This window comes from Schistocerca cancellata, chromosome 2 (genome assembly GCF_023864275.1).
Source record: "Schistocerca cancellata isolate TAMUIC-IGC-003103 chromosome 2, iqSchCanc2.1, whole genome shotgun sequence".
Classification (NCBI taxonomy): domain Eukaryota; kingdom Metazoa; phylum Arthropoda; class Insecta; order Orthoptera; family Acrididae; genus Schistocerca; species Schistocerca cancellata.
In genome coordinates this window covers 142181627-142195533 of record NC_064627.1, presented here as the reverse complement: position 1 = coordinate 142195533, position 13907 = coordinate 142181627, and the positions used below count along the sequence as shown (strand labels likewise).

The window sequence follows — 13907 nt, the reverse complement described above, 5'->3', positions numbered from 1 at the left end:
CATGGATGTGCGTGTTGTCTTTAGCGTAAGTTAGTTTAAGTAATGTGTAAGTGTAGGAACCGATGACCTTAGCAGTTTGGTCCCATAGGAATTCACAAACATTTGAGCATTTTTTTTGCTGGAACTCTGCCCTAATGTTGAAGCAGCAAGGATTACCGTAACCGTATTCGTAATGAAACTTCAGTTTCACTCCAGAACTGACTGGGTGCTGTGTGATGTCCTCAGGTTAGTTAGGTTTAAGTAGTTCTAAGTTCTAGGGGACTGATGACCATAGATGTTAAGTCCCATAGTGCTCAGAGCCATTTGAACCATTTTTGAACCACTCCAGAACTGCAAGGGTTGGCAGCTCTGTGTACCCAGTTTTACACCCTGTGTGCACCCAAATTATCTACTATTTAATATTATAATATGTATCATGGGTGTCCGAAAAGTCTTTCCCTGATTACATAAACTGATAACTCAGGCTAGAAGTAAGATACAAATGTGAAACTGGTGTCTAATTGTTAACAAACTATCAAAGTTTTTTTCACACATCAGTAAACTTCGACATGAGCAACCTTGGTAGCATGTAGCACATCTAGGCGATATTCAGTTTCCGTCCACACATTACCCAACATCACTCCGAGGGATCGGTTCAACGACTGTGGTTATCCGTTGCCGCAGGGTTTCAAGACCTGGTACACGTGTTCGGTAGACCTCGTCCTTGACATAACCCCATAAAATGGGGTTATGTCAGGAGAGCGTGGAGGCCAAACCGTTGGCCCATCACGATCAATCCATCGCCCAGGAAAGGTCATATCGAGATAGGCACGGACGTCCAAACCCCAATGAGGCGGTGCACCGTCTTGCTGAAACAAGACATCTGGATGAGGAACAGCATACAGTTGCAACATGTCCAGATACACTGTAGATGTGATGGTAGCCTCAGCGAAGATGAATGGCCCGATAATTCGATCGTGTAATAGCGCACACCAAACATTCACCTTTGGACTGCCTCTGGTGCACTCCATGACCTCGCTTGGGGGTTGTGAACCCCAAATGCGCACATTATGGCGATTCACTACTCCACTGACAAAAAAGGTCGCTTCGTCGGAAAAGGCAATTCGTCTGAGATAACCATCACCGTCCTCAATACGTGATAGCATTTCGACCGCAAAGTCATATCGACGTGTACTGTCATTGGGCAACAATGGAAGTGGAAGTTTTCTGATGTGTGAAAAAAGCTTTGATAGTTTGTAAACAATTAGACATCAGTTTCATATTTGTATCTTACTTCTAGGCTGAGTTATCAATGTATGTAATCAGGGAAAGACTTTTCGGACATCCTGTATTTTTGCTGCTATGCCGTATACGCACTAAAGTAAATATTTGTTATTTCATGTGGTTCCTGTTGCTGCAATTTTAATGACCAGCAATGTACACTCCTGGAAATGGAAAAAAGAACACATTGACACCGGTGTGTCACACCCACCATACTTGCTCCGGACACTGCGAGAGGGCTGTACAAGCAATGATCACACGCACGGCACAGCGGACACACCAGGAACCGCGGTGTTGGCCGTCGAATGGCGCTAGCTGCGCAGCATTTGTGCACCGCCGCCGTCAGTGTCAGCCAGTTTGCCGTGGAATACGGAGCTCCATCGCAGTCTTTAACACTGGTAGCATGCCGCGACAGCGTGGACGTGAACCGTATGTGTAGTTGACGGACTTTGAGCGAGGGCGTATAGTGGGCATGCGGGAGGCCGGGTGGACGTACCGCCGAATTGCTCAACACGTGGGGCGTGAGGTCTCCACAGTACATCGATGTTGTCGCCAGTGGTCGGCGGAAGGTTCACGTGCCCGTCGACCTGGGACCGGACCGCAGCGACGCACGGATGCACGCCAAGACCGTAGGATCCTACGCAGTGCCGTAGGGGACCGCACCGCCACTTCCCAGCAAATTAGGGACACTGTTGCTCCTGGGGTATCGGCGAGGACCATTCGCAACCGTCTCCATGAAGCTGGGCTACGGTCCCGCACACCGTTAGGCCGTCTTCCGCTCACGCCCCAACATCGCGCAGCCCGCCTCCAGTGGCGTCGCGACAGGCGTGAATGGAGGGACGAATGGAGACGTGTCGTCTTCAGCGATGAGAGTCGCTTCTGCCTTGGTGCCAATGATGGTCGTATGCGTGTTTGGCGCCGTGCAGGTGAGCGCCACAATCAGGACTGCATAAGACCGAGGCACACAGGGCCAACACCCGGCATCACGGTGTGGGGAGCGATCTCCTACACTGGCCGTACACCACTGGTGATCGTCGAGGGGACACTGAATAGTGCACGGTACATCCAAACCGTCATCGAACCCATCGTTCTACCATTCCTAGACCGGCAAGGGAACTTGCTGTTCCAACAGGACAATGCACGTCCGCATGTATCCCGTGCCACCCAACGTGCTCTAGAAGGTGTAAGTCAACTACCCTGGCCAGCAAGATCTCCAGATCTGTCCCCCATTGAGCATGTTTAGGACTGGATGAAGCGTCGTCTCACGCGGTCTGCACGTCCAGCACGAACGCTGGTCCAACTGAGGCGCCAGGTGGAAATGGCATGGCAAGCCGTTCCACAGGACTACATCCAGCATCTCTACGATCGTCTCCATGGGAGAATAGCAGCCTGCATTGCTGCGAAAGGTGGATATACACTGTACTAGTGCCGACATTGTGCATGCTCTGTTGCCTGTGTCTATGTGCCTGTGGTTCTGTCAGTGTGATCATGTGATGTATCTGACCCCAGGAATGTGTCAATAAAGTTTCCCCTTCCTGGGACAATGAATTCACGGTGTTCTTATTTCAATTTCCAGGAGTGTATATTCGATAGTTGAGAGAAGTGTGACTGAGGTGACAAATGTCATGGGATAGCAATATGCACATATGCAGATGGCGGTAGTATCGCGTACACGAAGTATAGGAGGGCAGTGCAATAGCGGAGCTGCCATTTGTACTCAGGTGATTCATCTGAAAAGGTTTCCGGCGTGATTATGGTCGCAGGACGGGAATTAACAGACTTCGTGCCCGCAATGATACTTTGAGCTAGACTCATCGGACATACCATTTCGGAAACTGTTAGGGAACTCAATGTTCTGAGATCCGCAGCATCAAAAGTGTGTTGAGAATACCAAATTTCAAGCATCACCTCTCACCACGGACAACGCAGTGGCCGAATGCCGCACAACGATCGAGAGCAGCGCCATGTGGATAGAGTTGTCAGTGCTAACAGACAAACAACACTGCGTGAAATAACCCTAGAAATCAGAATTGGACGCACGGCGAAATGTATCCATTAAAACAGCACGACAAAACTTTGTGTTAACGGGCTGTGGCAGCAGACGACCGACCCAAGTGCCTTTGCTAACAGCGCATCGCCTGCAGCGCCTCTCCTGGGCTTATGATCACATCGGTTGGACCCTAGACTACTCGAAAACCGTGGCCTGGTCAGATGAACTCCGATTACAGTTGGTAAGAGCTGATAGTAGGGTTCGAGTGTGGCGCAGACCCGACGAAGCCATGGACCCAAGTTGTCACCACGGCACTGTCAAGCTGGTGATGGCTCCATAATGCCGTGTGTTTACACTGAATGGACTTGATCCTCAGGTCCAACTGAACCGATCGTTGACTGGAGATGGTACTGTTCGGCTACTTGGAGACCGTTTGCAGCCATTCGCAGACTTCATGTTCCCAAACAACGATGGAATTTTTATGGATGAAAATGTGCCATGTCAACGGGCCACAATTTTCGCGATTGGTTTCAAGAACGTTCTCAACAAATCGAGGGAATTACTTGGCCATCCCGATCTCCTGACGTGAATCCTATCGAACGTTTATGGAACATATTCGAGAGGTCAGTTCATGCACAAAACCTCGCACCACCAATACTTTCGCAGTTATGGAAGGCTGTAGAAGCAGCATGGCTCAGTATTTCTCATGGAACTTCCAACGACTTGTTGAGTCCATCCCACGTCGAGTTGCTGCACTACACTGGGCAAAAGCAGATCCGACAATATCACGAGGTATCCCATTGAAACTTCTTTATTTAAATGTATCTGTACTTAAATTCCTGAATGACTGAGACCCACAATATCACAGCGCAACGCAATCTGATTGCTTAAAAAAAAAAACTGACCTCAAACAATTAATAAAAAAATGGCCCTGACTAAAAAGAAATTTTAACAACAACCTATACATTTCATTAAGCACTCACGTCACAAAAATCTTTATTACGCGAACTACTGCAATACAGCGAGCGCCAGTACTGCCAGTTAAATAAAAGATTCTAGCTACTAAAGCCACTACATACTAATAGGCATATGGTTAGCAAAGGAAAGACTTCGTTGCAAACCAAATAATGTATTTTTTACCTTAATAATGTGACAGATATATAATCATGAATAATTTTCAATTTCCTAGTCGGATACTTCCAGATCGTTAGCTTACGCTAACACTTCAGAGCTCTACCCTCCACCAATGCTAACTTCTCACATTTAACATCCATCACTGCTGGCTGTTCACCTCCAACTGCCCAAAAGTACTTCCATCACTGCTGGAGACTAACTTCCAACTGCCCAACACTACTGGCGATTAACTTCCTACGAGTCCAACCAGCCACCGAGTCTCTTACAAAGAAAGCGCAGTCAGAGATCCAATGCCAAGCGCTACACAGCACTGCCAACACAGAAGCAGCCCACTTACACCATGACTTTTGCGACCTTAGCAGAGAAGTTAAATAGTTTCATGGAATGAAAGTATTGCTGCAAGCAGATGAAAAGGTTGGTTACATTTCACGGTTCCAAGTCACATCCAGAATTCCGCTAAACAGGACGTCATTCAGAGTTTCCTACTTTTCTCTAAAAATATTTGGATGGTATCTAAGGTGAAAAAAATATGATTTCCAGATGATGAAAGCCGTTGGAAAGGCTGAAAAATCTTACCTAAGGAACGAGGAAGAAAACCAAGTTCACACAAAATTTTAGAGAATTTTGGAATGAACTGAGAATGAACGGAACTGTAGGCGATTTATATTCATCGAAAGTTATTTACGAGCTGTAAACGTGCCTTTGGTAATAGAACAGTTTAAACTTGGCGTGGAAAGGATATCCAACTTAATTCAGATAAAATAATACAATTCAAGAGGCTTCAAAGTATACTCCTGAGCAATGTAATCAGAACACGATCTCAATTTAATGGTGGCAGTAAATATTGTTCGAACTGTTGGCTTTTTCCAACAGCGCTGGGCATATGAGCACGGCCACAGGACACTTACGTGCTGCAGAGAGAGATAAACAAACAACCAGATAGTATCTACCTCAAAAACTCATATTTAAGGAGAGAGAAGAATGTTAATTGCAATATTTGTGCAGTGATGACTAATTACCTTATTTTCTTTTGTTTGTGTACGCTGTTATTCAGTGGAGTAATCCATTGCTTTACAGATGTCAGTGGACAATTTGCAGTAGGATTTCGGAGCATATACTGTACTCGAACAGTATGAATCACATTGAAGAAAGTGACTTATTGATACATAACCAACACGGATTCAGAAAATATCGTTCTTGTGCAACGCAGTTAGCTCTTTATTCCCATCAAGTAATGAGTGCTGTCGACAAGGGATCTCAGATCGATTCCATATTCCTAGGTTTCCAGAAGGCTTTTGATACCGTTCCTCACAAGCGACTATTAGTCAAATTGCGTGCATGTGATCGTCTCAGTAGTGTGACTGGATTGGTGATTTCCTCTCAGAGAGGTCACACACAGCTTGCAGTGAAAGACGTAAATCATCGAGTAGAGCAGAAGTGATATCTGGCGTTCCGCAAGGTAGTGTCATAGGCCGTATGCTATTCCTAATTTACATAAATGATCTAGGTGATAATCTGAGCAGCCCCCTTAGAGTGTTTGCAGATGACGCTGTAATTTACCGTCTAGTAAAATCATCAGACGATCAATTACAATTACAAAATGATTTAGGGTAAATTTCTGTATGGTGCAAAAAGTGGCAATTGGCAGTAAACAAAGAAAAGTGCGAGGTCATCCACATGGGTACTAAAAGAAATCCGATAAATTTTGGATATACGATAAATCTCACAAATCCAAAGGCTGTCAATTCGACTAAATACCTAGGAGTTACAATTACGAGCAACTTAAATTGGAAACACCACATACACAATATTGTGGGGAAGGTGAAACAAAGACTGCGCTTTGTTGGTCACTCAGAAGATGTGACAAACCCACGAAAGAGACAGCCTACATTATACTTGTCCGTCCTCTGCTGGATTATTGGTGCGCGGTGTGGAATCCTTACCAGGTAGGATTGACGGAGGACATCGAAAAGGTGCAGAAAAGGGCAGCTCGTTTCGTGTTATCGGGCAATAGGGGTGAGAGTGTCACTGATATGATATGCGAGTTGCGGTGGCAGTCACTGAAACAAAGGCGGTTTTCTTTGCGGCGAGATCTATTTACGAAATTTCAATCACCAACTTTCTCTTTCGAATGCGAAAATATTTTATGACACCCACCTACGTAGAGAGAAATGATCCTCATAATAAAATAAGAGAAATCAGAGCTCGAACGGAAAGATTTAGGTGTTCCTTTTTCCCACGCGCCATTCGAGAGTGGAATGGTAGAGTAGTAGTATGAAAATGGTTCGATGAACCCACTTCCAGGCACTTAAGTGTGAATTGCAGAGTAACCATGTAGATGAAGATGCAGATGGAGAATAAGATCATCGCGTTGTGGCCAATCTAGCATTTTCACAACGAAAGAAAGAGCTAAGCTTTTTTTTAATTTTATGGATACTTGTTTGCTACCAATGGGAGATCTGTCATTTGTTTGATATGGTCCATGCTTTCCTGTCCTGTGCCAACATCCTGATTAGGTGCGTCTGCTGCACTCATCTTACTCAGTAATCTTATCTACTTGTTTTCTGTTTTCCCCTCAATTTTAATCTTCTATTGCCTCTGTCTTTGTCGAAATATCTAGCGCTTACTTTTTAATGCTTCTGGACATGTCTATCAATGCAGACTATAAGTTAAAGTCCCCAGCCGCGTGTTTTTGTCTGTATGTGAAAGCTAATCTCAGCAACTACCTAGAGATTTTGACACTAACAGATAGGGTGATTCACGGGACATGTTTGTGTGTACACAGTGTCTCCCATTTCCGTTAAGAGTATTGCTGCCAAAAATAAGTCATGGATTATGTTCACAAAATCACCGTGTTTATTCATATTTATTTATATCTCTCTGAATCAGCACACAGCTGAAATGGTTTTAAAGGTGTTTTGAAACCGACACTGTAGTTCCTTCTTGGATTTGCTTTTAGCACTGCAGTATATTTAATTGCGTCGTAACGGTGTACTTTCATTGCCAACTTCGATTTGGGGAACAACCAGACGTCGGCTAGGGCTAGGGCTACATCTACATCTACATCTACATTTATACTCCGCAAGCCACCCAACGGTGTGTGGCGGAGGGTACTTTACGTGCCACTGTCATTACCTCCCTTTCCTGTTCCAGTCGCGTATGGTTCGCGGCAAGAACGACTGTCTGAAAGCCTCTGTGCGCGCTCTAATCTCTCTAATTTTACATTCGTGATCTCCTCGGGAGGTATAAGTAGGGGGAAGCAATATATTCGATACCTCATCCAGAAACGCACCCTCTCGAAACCTGGCGAGCAAGCTACACCGCGATGCAGAGCGCCTCTCTTGCAGAGTCTGCCACTTGAGTTTGTTAAACATCTCCGTAACGCTATCACGGTTACCAAATAACCCTGTGACGAAACGCGCCGTTCTTCTTTGGATCTTCTCTATCTCCTCCGTCAACCCGATCTGGTGCGGATCCCACACTGATGAGCAATACTCGAGTATAGGTCGAACGAGTGTTTTGTAAGCCACCTCCTTTGTTGATGGACTACATTTTCTAAGGACTCTCCCAATGAATCTCAACCTGGTACCCGCCTTACCAACAATTAATTTTATATGATCATTCCACTTCAAATCGTTCCGCACGCGTACTCCCAGATATTTTACAGAAGTAACTGCTACCAGTGTTTGTTCCGCTATCATATAATCATACAATAAAGGATCCTTCTTTCTATGTATTCTCAATACATTACATTTGTCTATGTTAAGGGTCAGTTGCCACTCCCTGCACCAAGTGCCTATCCGCTGCAGATCTTCCTGCATTTCGCTACAATTTTCTAATGCTGCAACTTCTCTGTATACTACAGCATCATCCGCGAAAAGCCGCATGGAACTTCCGACACTATCTACTAGGTCATTTATATATATTGTGAAAAGCAATGGTCCCATAACACTCCCCTGTGGCACGCCAGAGGTTACTTTGACGTCTGTAGACGTCTCTCGGTTGAATAGCGCGGGTGATCCAGAACTGTGACCCTATCGCGGCTTAAAACTCGCGCACTATCTTCGCTTTGTGAGCTGGGGCGACCAGGATCCTGACTCAAAATATTCGGGTCGAATTCGACGCCCACAAACGATATAGGACGCCGAAATATTACTCTGAATTAACAATGTGCTCGTTTGGCCCAAACTTCTTGTGAATGATTCCTTTGGAATCTTTGCTTTGTCTTTACACGACTCTAAGGCAAGTGCACTTCCTTTGGTTTCGGGATCTGTGTGCTCAGCCACGTTGCACTCCATCACTTTGTAAGAGGCTCGTGCTGGAAAATCACGCCTCGTCATCAGTTACAATCGATTTCGTGGAATCAATATCACTTTGGGCTGCCTATAACAGTTCTTTGCAGTGTTGGACTTCGCCGTGTCTTTCGTCTGAAAGTGCATGCGGCACAAGCCGCACACAGACTTTCCTTTTGCCTAAATTCTCAGTCAAAATTCTGTACACAAGTGTTCCCAGTATTCTTGAGAGCTTCTCGATGAGATTTGCAAACACACATCTACCTAATGCGATGATTTCGGAGATTTTGTTGAACATTTTTCTCTGTACGACTTCTTCGCGGCTTTGATGCTCGTGGCGCGTCCTTTAATGTCCTTCCTGCCATCGCGAGAAAGAGCATACCACCGAAAAACATTTGAACGGATTAAGGCAGTCATTACCGTTAACACTTTTTACCTTAGCAAACGTTTCACTGCCTGACTTATCACAAAACTCGATGTTGACTCACTGCTCCACCGCCTTTTTCCGATGAGTGTCAGACACATTCTGTTTACTGTTACATGCGCGGCCAGACGCTTGGTGCAGCGATGCTAGCGCTCTGACCTACACAGCTGTTGTTGAAACTACAGGGAACTTAGCGCCGCAACCCGCCACGAGGTAGCATTGCAGTCTGGAATTTCACACAAATAGTCAGAACGGAACAGGGACAGAAGGTGTCTTATTGAAGCTACGTACTGATCAGCGGCAGAGGAGGCAGAAGAGGTAGCACACATTTGTCCCCTATCTGCATAGAGAGTGCGATAGGGGATGGGACAGCACTAGTTGTGGGAGGGTTCCCTTTTGAACAGCCACGCGTTGTGGGGGAGGTGCAATTATGACAGACGTAGCCTTTGCTCAAAGCATCTATCACATAAATTCTAAGCCACAGCTAAATCGATCACATTACAGAGTAGCGAACCCGGCATTGCTTCGCAATTGCCAAATATGTATGGGAATTACATTATAAACGTCCTAATCTCCTCCTTCCCCCTCTCTCTGCCCGTTTTCGCCCCCTCCCCCACTCTGCCCATCTCCTGTTTCCTCTCCCTGACCTTGAACTTTGTTTATTGTGATTGCAAACGAAGCCTTGATTGGGAAATGGAGATACTTAAAACGAATGGGTAAATCGATTAGAATTATTAATATAAGGGATACAGAAGTGACCTCACCATCTGCTAGATCTTTGAGGATAGTGGCTGCAAAGGCAGAATTTCTCATAGTTTTAATCTGTGAATGGGTAGGACTGTAAAGTCTCAGAGGATTCAGATTCCATAGTAGTATTCTAGTCAAAAGTCGATAAGCTATAAATATAATTTTCCTGTTTCCTCTTGAAACTGACTGTGACGAGGAAAAAGCAGCACACTATTGTGTATACAATTTTTCTTTAAAATTGTATAGAAGGAGATAGAATATATGTGGAAGAATCAATTTATCTAATGGTTTAAACGTTTTTCTAAATTAAACTTTACTGCGAAAATAAAACGAAACAGCACATTTTCAAAGCACAATATTTTCTTTCTCACATTGGTTTTAATAGAAAATCTGTAAATGTTGTTTAAAAAAATATAGTCTATGTCTGTCTGAATGTTAGAAGAATATCATATGACAATTCCAAGTAAAACAGTTAAAAATATTAAGAGATTTTTGCTAACAACTTTTCCATTTTAGATATTACATATATATTTTATTTCCCATATATACTTACAAAATATGTAGCCTATAACCTCCAAAAGTTTCTTAGGGTATCGTATAGAAATAGGAAATAAATTAGTGAAGAACTTTTCGAGATTTGTTCTTACAACATTTCCGCTTTGTGTATTATGAATACATTTATGTTACCATATATCTTAAAGAAATATGTATCCTATGTCCATCCGAAAGTATACCAGACTATCATCTAAAAATTTGAACCAAATCGGTTACGAACTTTTCGAGATTTCTGCTGAGAACTTTTCCTCTTTATGTATTTTAAATATTTATACACCTCAGATACTGAAAGATATGTAGCCCATGTCCATGAGCGCGTTTATTAGAGTATTGCGTATAAATATGACCTAAATCGGTCAATAACTTTTAGAGATTTTTGCTAACAACATTTCCCCTTTATCTATTAGATATTTATTTATGCACCATACATATTAAAAAATATGCGACCTATCTTTGTTTGAACGTTTATTAGAGTATTGTCAAAAATTTTAAGTAAACTGGCCAAGAACCATTTGAGATTTTTTGATAACGACGTTAAATTACGACTTGTCTCCACATATATTAAAAAACATGTAGACTATATCTGTCCTAACATTTATTAGAGTATCGTGTAAAAATTTGAAGTAAAGAACTTTTTGAGGCTTTTGGTAACAAGATTGAACTACAATTTATCTTCATAAAGTAGTATAGATTAAGCCGGTACAATCAATAATTCGACAAATACAAAATTTCAAAGTAACTTCATCAAGCACAATAACGGAGCTACTGGGGAATTTTGGTGATTTTCAGGGAGCAGCCAAGATTGACCGTAATCTATATATAATCTACACCTGTCGCAGCACAGAAAAGATGAATAAGCTCCCCTTAAAAGACTCAGACATGAAGATGGGGAACCAGCTGCCTCAATCCTCTTTCGACCTTCCTCACCAAAAATTTTGGCATACGAACGTATTCGCGCTCTTTTAGCACAGAACATTCTAAATACTTTTAACCAGTCTCTCTGTGTAGTGAAGCCCTCATATTCACCGCCACTGTCTCCCATATATCGTTTATCTCCAACTGGAGCTTTCTCCTGTCTGTCTCTCTCACTGCCACTGTCTTCATACCTTTCTCTCACTCTTCCTTACAACTGACTCCTTCAGTGCCACTTTCAGTGTCCCTCTGCCCATTCCCATTGTACAGGGTGATTCAAAAAGAATACCACAACTTTAAAAATGTGTATTTAATGAAAGAAACATAATATAACCTTCTGTTAAACATCATTACAAAGAGTATTTAAAAAGGTTTTTTTTTCACTCAAAAACTAGTTCAGAGATGTTCAATATGGCCCCCTCCAGACACTCGAGCAATATCAACCCGATACTCCAACTCGTTCCATACTCTCTGTAGCATATCAGGTGTAACAGTTTGGATAGCTGCTGTTATTTCTCGTTTCAAATCATCAATGGTGGCTGGGAGAGGTGGCTGAAACACCATATCCTTAACATACCCCCATAAGAAAAAATCGCAGGGGGTAAGAACAGGGCTTCTTGGAGGCCAGTGATGAAGTGCTCTGTCACGGGCTGCCTGGCGGCCGATCCATCGCCTCGGGTAGTTGACTGTTTATACCAACGTTTAATACACCACCTATCAGGAGGTTTAACACCATACGTCGTTCGAAATGCACGCTGAACAACTGTCGTCGATTCACTTCTGCCGTACTCAATAACACAAAAAGCTTTCTGTTGAGCGGTCGCCATCTTAGCATCAACTGACGCTGACGCCTAGTCAACAGCGCCTCAAGCGAACAAATGTACAACTAAATGAAACTTTATAGCTCCCTTAATTCGCCGACAGATAGTGCTTAGCTCTGCCTTTTGTCGTTGCAGAGTTTTAAATTCCTAAAGTTGTGGTATTCTTTTTGAATCACCCTGTATTTGTCCCGTACTTTTTCTCTCCCATTACCACTGCCTCTTTCTTTCTCCCTTCCACTCTGCTGTCTTTCCCTTCAGCCATCATTGTCTCCTCTCCACACTTGTTCTTGGGGATCGTATTCGCCTTTTTTGTGCTCCGACTCGAGCATTTTTCGGCTGATTGCCTTACTTTTCCTGTTACAGTAAGGTGAGCTACCTATATAAAACGAATTCTGTACATCAGTAAAGTTTTGACGGTTTATTTACATGCTTTGGCACATATAAACAACAAATAAACATTCATAATATAACACAAAATCGTCTCCTATTCTTTGCAAGTTCACTTGGTACTACTTTACATAAAAATGCACACCAAGCTGGTGGTAGCTCCATAATGGTGTGGGCTGTGTTTACATGGAATGGACTGGGTCCTCAGGTCCAACAGAACCGATCAGTGACTGGAAATGGTTGAGTTCGGCTACTTAGAGACCATTTGCAGCCATTCATGGACTTCATGTTCCCAAACAACGATGGAACTTGTATGGACGAAGATGTGCTATGTTACCGGGCCACAATTATTCAGATTGGTTTGAAGAACATTCTGAGTAATTCGAGCGAATGATATGGCCACGCAAGTCCCTCGACATGAATCCCATCGAACATTTACGGGACACAATCGAGAGATCAGTTCGTACACAAAATATTGCACCGGCAACACCTTCGCATATACCGACGGCTGGCTGTGGAGATCAATAATACTCGCGCTGAAGTAGGTATTACTGAGCTTCATTTGCTTAGCGGTAACCCTGATGCTTCCCTGTGTATTTTGTTAGCGTGAGTACTGTAGGAAGTGTAGCACAGCTAATCGCTTTGTTTAGATTGTTACGAACTCCATAATGCCCAAACAGTGTAGCACAGCTAATAGGTTCTTTATTCGCTTTGTTTAGATTGTTACGAACCCCAAAATGCCCAAACGGCACTGCATTTCTAAATCGGAATTTCCGGACGAGGCAAAATGGACACTTTAATCTCACTTTTCAATGTCTTAACCACCGCTCTCTCTCTCTCTCTCTCTCTCGGTCGATGGGGATCTTGTATCCTGTCACTTTCCACTCACACATGGTCACTAAACAGTGCGCAAGTAAACAAGTAGAAATCATTCCAGGAAAGGTTAGAGAGGAGCACACTCGGCGTTTCTCTGAGAGACCGTTTATGGAGTACTTCCGTACGGCAAAGAATTTAAGGACGTGGAGTCCATCATGAGATCTGAGTCAAGAATAGTGGCGCGTGCAATATGGGACCAAGATGCATCACAGCAGGTAAACTGTTTGGCACCTGAGTGATGTAAAGCAAAGGAACGGAAGCCAAACATTTAGGTGATGGACGGCTATGGGACACAAGGACACAAACACAGGCTGTGGTTTTATCTCTCTAGGGAGTATTCCTAGGGCCTTTCATAAAGTTACAACGTACTGTTATTTAGCCTCCAAATATGGACAGAAAAGTAACAGGGAACTTCATTTCATCAGCCATTTGGCAGGAAATAGGGGAGACCTCCTAATATCGTGTCTGAGGTCCTATTGCCCAACATAGTGCTGCAACGCGACCTGGCA

The 13907-nt window shown here is 43.6% G+C and overlaps 1 long non-coding RNA gene across 1 annotated transcript in view; it reads right to left on the bottom strand.

Moving 5' to 3' along the window:
- The window catches only part of LOC126161426 (uncharacterized), an 86392-nt gene extending 77186 nt beyond the window's left edge, over positions 1-9206 (bottom strand). The window contains exon 1 of the long non-coding RNA XR_007534910.1: positions 9113-9206. This is a non-coding gene — a long non-coding RNA (uncharacterized LOC126161426). The remainder of the gene's footprint in view (positions 1-9112) is intronic.
- Positions 9207-13907: the final 4701 nt, after the last annotated feature.